Here is a 6523-nt window from a genome sequence, read left to right as displayed (position 1 = left end):
GATCACACATTCCATGTGATTCCAAATTTTACTTTAGGAAAATGAAAACACAAGCTTACATAAAGATTTACATATGAATATTCATTACATTTTTATTCATAAAAGTCCAAAATTGGAAACAGTACAAATATCATGAGCACATAAACAGCTAAAAGAAGTTCTGATATATTTGTAAAATGGAATTTTACTCAAAAAAAGGCAAAACATAATATTGATATATACAATAACCTTAATGAAATTCAAAATTTTTATGCCAAATGTAAGAAGCAGAACACATAAGATTTTATACTGTTCATACATATATACATGAAACTGCAGGAAAGACTAATCTATAGTGAAAGACAGTGTATCAATAGTTGCCTGTATCTAGGATGGGAGTGGCGATTGTTTAGGAAGCAGTGATGATGAAGATGAGAAGGAAGGCACAAAATTAAAATATTTTTACTTTTGGAATATAATTGTTGATTTTAATTTACTGTTGTTGTTCAGTAACTTTTGTATATACCTTTTATTTCCTATTAGATTTTATGTTCTTTGATTCCCTGAAAGCTATTTAACTCAAACTTTTGAGCAGTTCTATTTATGTAGTGGTTATTCAATATTTATTGGCTGACCAAAAAATGAATGAGTAAAGTAATTGTCACCATTTATAGCACCGAACACGGGGAATGAAGCATCATTCATGTTTAACAGAAAGTTAATTGGAATAACTAGCTGTTTTTGATTAAGCACCTTTCTCAGTTATTTAAATCCTTTGGAAGCATTGCACTTGGCTGTGATATAAAAGGATTACTTAAGATGTTGCAGACATCAATTAAGGTGCATTTGTTTGTGTATAATTAGATGAGGACCTTACCAATAGTAATTTCACTGAATGCAAATTATGGCCCTATTTAGGTAGTGACTACTGAAATCTCTTCCTACAAAGCCATTAAGCAATGAGCATGTCATTGCATCTCTAAGTTGAAAGTTGTTATTGTTTTTTTTCTTTATCAGCAGTTTCTTGTTCTGCTACTAGTTTGATAAGGCAAATAGAATAAATTCAATAAATTTCCAAAAAGGGCTTTAAAACATTTTGTTAAAACTTTCCCTAAATGATAAGAAATATTCATTTTCTTCTTTTTCTAGTGAAATAAAATAAGTGCCTTTCCATTTTTTATTTTGGTAATTTATGCTCAAAGTTCATGGAAGATATATTTCCATAAAATATTTTACATTAGTAGAAGATAGTAACTAGTTGATTCATATATTAACTCATAGAAAGCTACTCATCATATGAAATGAATCTTCCACAGTGAAGATTCATCCTGGAATTGTTACCCACATGGGATCATAATGTGCCTTTTCTCTATATTCTGGCTTGGATAGTAAGAGTATATTCATATTGATTTGCAACAGTCAATACCATGTAACATATGAGTGTTCACTCTTTCGTATAAAACAATTACACTTTGAAATAATCTTTTGAGAAAACTGGAAGACATTGAGGTGAATGTATCTTTGAGTGTAATGTTCTGTGCTAATGAAAAAAGTAAGTGACCGAAGCTTATAGTCTCAAAAATATTCTGTGTTGTAAAATTAGAGACATCTCCAATATTCTGGTATTTGCCTACTGATGGGGAAAAAAGGTAGCATATCTTTCTTCTGCAGACACTGAGAGTGTAAGGAAATGACTGCTGTAAAGATAAAAAAGGGATAGATTGTGACAGATGAGAATTTATTATTTGAAAGTACAAAGCAAACTTGTGTGTATAAAAGAGAAGCTTGAGTGAGGTCTCTGAAAAACTTAAAGCTATAAAAATAAGTCATCAACACATATAAACAAAATGAGCAGAAAATTAATAAGCTAATTTTAAAAATAAATGTTAGTTAAAGCCTATTTGTCATGGACATTGAGATACTCTTTTATTTTATAAGAGGTTATAAAAATATTTTAGTAAAATGCTTTTAATAGGGTAATGATATCTGTATATCACTGTCATCTTTTACAATGTTTTATTCATTAGAATAAAGTTGAAGGAGTAATCAGTGAATTTGTTAGTAAAATAATAAGCTAAAAATCTATCATTTTATTTTTCCAAACTTTTAGCTTCCTGTTAATTTAAGACAATAAATATCCCCATGTATATAGTGCATTTTCCATATATACATATAGAGAAATATGCATATATGCAAAAATATATATATATAGAGAGAGGGGGGGGGAGTGACTATCCTATATACTAAAAGCCTAATATGCTAAGTGTCTGACCTTTTGTTCAGCCATTCAACCAGTCACTATGATGCACACTGACCATCAAGGGGCAGATGCTCTGACTTGTAGGTTAGCTTGTTGCTGGGGTCCGGCCGATCAGAAATGGGCAAGATGGGCTGGACACGCCTTGGAGCCCCCCTGCAGCCCCTCCCCAGCCCCAATCGTACACCAGTGGGGTCCCTCGGCCTGGCCTACTTTGAGAAATGTAAGCTATAAAATATAATTTCATGTTATTAATATACTAATTCTTAAATGTTCACTACACATGGACATGAAGTCTAGCTACAAGTATACTTATGGGTGTTAGAATTGCTCTATTTCTAATGTCTGCAATTCTAAAATTCTCCAAAAACAATCTCCATAGCTCCATGTTTTGTTTTGTTTTATATATTTTTATTGATTTCAGAGAGGAAGGGAGAGGAAAAGACAGAAACATCAATGATGAGAGAGAATCATTGATCAGCTACCTCCTACACAACCCCTACTGGGGATCGAGCCGGCAACCCCAGCATGTGTCCTCACCGGGAATCAAACCATGACCTCCTGGTTTATAGGTTGATGCTCAACCATGGGCCCATGCCACCTGGGCAATAGCTCCATGTTTTAACTTATTGTTTAACTGTCTTCCCCTATCCCCCATCAACTGGCTATGAGCAGTCTTTACCCATCCCCTTTGTTCTAGTCCCTGTGCCACTTCTAGATCTTCCTGACTTCTCTGTCCCTAGAACCCAGATTTCCCTCACCACCTTCTTTTTCTCCCTTTGATATTAGGCTCCCAAGCACTTGAGATCACCAAGAAATTATCTTCTCTGACTTGAGAAGATCCTGCTATTTTCTTCACAATCTTCAAACTGGTCTCTACACAAATTCTTATTACATGATTCACAATGTCTTTACAATCTTCTTAGTAGTAGTAATAGTAAACAATTCTATACTGCCCACATCATGCAAGAGAGAGTTTTAAGGACTTTACATACATTAACTTACTTAACTCCCATAGACACATAAAGGTGTTCAGGTGGGAGCATTTTTAGAAAAAAAATTAGCATACAAATGCAGGAAAAGTAAGTATTTATTATGTGTAATGTGACTTTGTGACCCACTTTTTCAAAAAACTTATATAAATCAATTTTTTTTTCTCATTTACCCAATTCAACAGAAATTGTAGAACATATTCCTGAATGAATACCTTATATGGCTTGTAAAATGTAATACTTGATCAGACTTCCTTCCAACATTCTTTCCTTTCTTTGCTTCTCTAACATTGCTTTGATTTAGTTCTTCTATTCTCTTCATATTATATAAACTCTTTTAATTTTCTTATTTTCCTTCTTTTGTATCCTACATAAAGTTATCCTAAAGTTTATGCTTTGACCCATGGGCTGAAGCAGATGCCTCTCATGAATGCTTCCCATCCTCTCAGACTTCTGACTCGAGCGTGAATTCTGGTAGACAGTTCAGAGCAACCTTAGACTCATCTTGGCTGTCAGTATCCCACCTCAAGTGCATAATGTCTTTCAGCATTCCCCTTCAGGTCATTTTCTGAACTGGGTAGTTCACCCAGGGAGCAGTCAAAAGATTCAGCAAGAATTAACCTCTAGGTCAATCCTCTACCAATGGGAACTGGTTGCTAAATGCTCTAGCCTCTAGCTTTTAGGTGAACAAATCTAGGAGACATTTTTATTCTTTATTAAGTCCTGGGGCAACTGAGTCCTATTATTTACAGCAGCTATTCCATTCTCCATCTCTTTTTTTTATTTTTTTAATATATTTTATTGATTTTTTACAGAGAGGAAGGGAGAGGGATAGAGAGTTAGAAACATCCATGAGAGAGAAACATCGATCAGGTGCCTCCTGCACACTCCCTACTGAGGATGTGCCCGCAACCAAGGTACATGCCCTTGACCGGAATTGAACCTGGGACTCTTCAGTCCACAGTCCGACGCTCTAGCCACCGAGCCAAACTGGTCAGGGCCATTCTCCATCTCTTAAATTTCAGTGATATCTATACACAGATACCATGGTCAATCCTTTTTTAAAAAATATATTTTTATTGATTTCAGAGAGGAAGGGAGAAGGAGAGAGATAGAAAGATCAATGACGAGAGAGAATCATTGATTGGCTGCCTCCTGCATGATTGGGGATTAAGCCTGCAACCCGGGTATATGCCCTGACCACGGAATCAAAACGTGACCTCCTGGTTCATAGGTTGACACTCAACCACTGAGCCACCAAGGCCAGGACTCCTTCATTACTATTGGTTCCTATCTGTGACTCAGGCCAGCCACTTTCTGAGCAATAGTGTGAGGGTGGTGTGGAGGAAGAATAGGTTGACACTCAACCACTGAGCCACCACGGCCAGGACTCCTTCTTTACTATTGTTACCTATCTGTGACTCAGGCCAGCCACTTTCTGAGTAATGGTGTGAGGTGGTGTGGAGGAAGGACATTCAGGGACAGTCACAGCTTTAGTTCAGCACTGTTGTGAGAGCACTAAGCCTCTTATATCTATTATCCTTTAAGACATAGTTTCCTTAGGTTGCTTACATTCGGTCAATTGATATGACATGTATTAAAGCCCCTTAATTCATGGGGTCATTATGTTATAATAATTGTTTTTCTTCCCTTTTTTTGTCAATTCACTTTGGTAAAAGCCTGTACCAAATTGAAAAATAAAATGTGCATATTATTGTTTCTCCTTCAGTTTTAATTTCCCCACATTTATGTGCTGAGCTGAAGCAATGCCCATGTTTCTTCTATGACCTCCCATCTCTATATTTTAAAGATTCACAGGACATATCTTTTAGGAGCCTGATTCATACTTTTAGGGACATGATAACCCTCCCTTACTCCTTGTATGTAATGAGTTACATTTAAGACCTTGTGTCCCTCTATCTTTACAATTTCAGAGCACCTGACAGTTTTTTTATATATTATATGCATTGAAGTCATGATCTCTTTTCTGCCTCATTAAAGAAAGGTTTCTTTGTATATATTTGTTCATTTTATTTATTTGATAGACATCAGTGAAAGTAAAGAAAATTAAAACAGCCTCATGTTGTCAAGTTTAGACCTGTATTTATAGTTACTCATTATACCAGTTATTAAGAATCACTTTTATAGTACTAATTTTCATAAGCTAATAAAATTATAACCACGTACAATACGTAGGCTTTAGCAAAATTTCTTTTATCCTGTTGGAAATAATAATGGATCCAACTGCTTTCAATCTCAATTAGTAAAAATACTCATCTTCAATGCAATTTTCTGTCTTACAATAGCACAGTAAAGTGTCTCAAATAAAATACTATCTAGAGAGTTGTACTTCAAATTTGGCTTTAAAATTCCATTTTTTCCTTCATTAAAAGTCTTTTCTTGAAGATGTATTTACTTGGCTAAAATATGGCTTGAGATTTACAGCTAATTCATGCAGGAAAATGTATAGTCTAGCTTATAAATATTCAAGACAGTAATAATAGAAAGAAATATAGAGAACATATTTTATCATTAGAGGTCAGTGGTTCTTTTTACATTATACTGTTGATTAAATACCTTAGAATAGACATGGAAAAGAAGAAAACATTTTTCCTTTGCAGAAATAAAAAATGAATCTTAGAGTTTCCGTTTCTATGAATTTATATGTTCCTTGTGTTCTTAGGATTTATATTGAGAAAGTGATATGTTCTATTTTTGACATGTAGAACTTATTTAAATATTGTGAATCTCCATGTTCCATCTGAGAAAGCTCTCATTTATAGCATTTTCTTTGGATCCTCAATTTCTAAATGTAGATTACCAAATAAAATTCTTTGCCACTTAACTTAGATGGAAAAAATTAAAGCTTTGTTCTAGTATGCTTTATTGTTTTGGGTAGAAATATATTTTTCTCAAATAGTAGCCAACAGTGATAAATTACTGAACTACCAAAATTATTTTAGTAGGACTTATACATGGATTCTAAAGGTATAGAAGGCTCCAGTGTGATTCATGTTTAATGACAACATCTATTAGAATATTGTAACTAATACTGTTGCATTCCCTTCTGTGAGAGAGGAAACATGCTTGTTTTATGTTTACAGGCTGGATCCTGCTTACAGTTCAGCTTCCTCCCTTTACAAGAGCCATCCCATCTCAGATTGCTAATATGCCAGCTTGGTCTGCCTGTTGCTATGGTTTCCCAGCAGTCATTGGCTATGCCCTGTTGCTTGAAATTATGCTTAGGCATGTCCTCATAGAATTTCATTGTTTTCCTGTAATTTTGGTTGTTCTC

This window comes from Myotis brandtii, unplaced genomic scaffold (genome assembly GCF_000412655.1).
Source record: "Myotis brandtii unplaced genomic scaffold, ASM41265v1 scaffold176, whole genome shotgun sequence".
Taxonomy (NCBI): domain Eukaryota; kingdom Metazoa; phylum Chordata; class Mammalia; order Chiroptera; family Vespertilionidae; genus Myotis; species Myotis brandtii.
Note: the sequence above shows the minus strand (reverse complement) of the source record.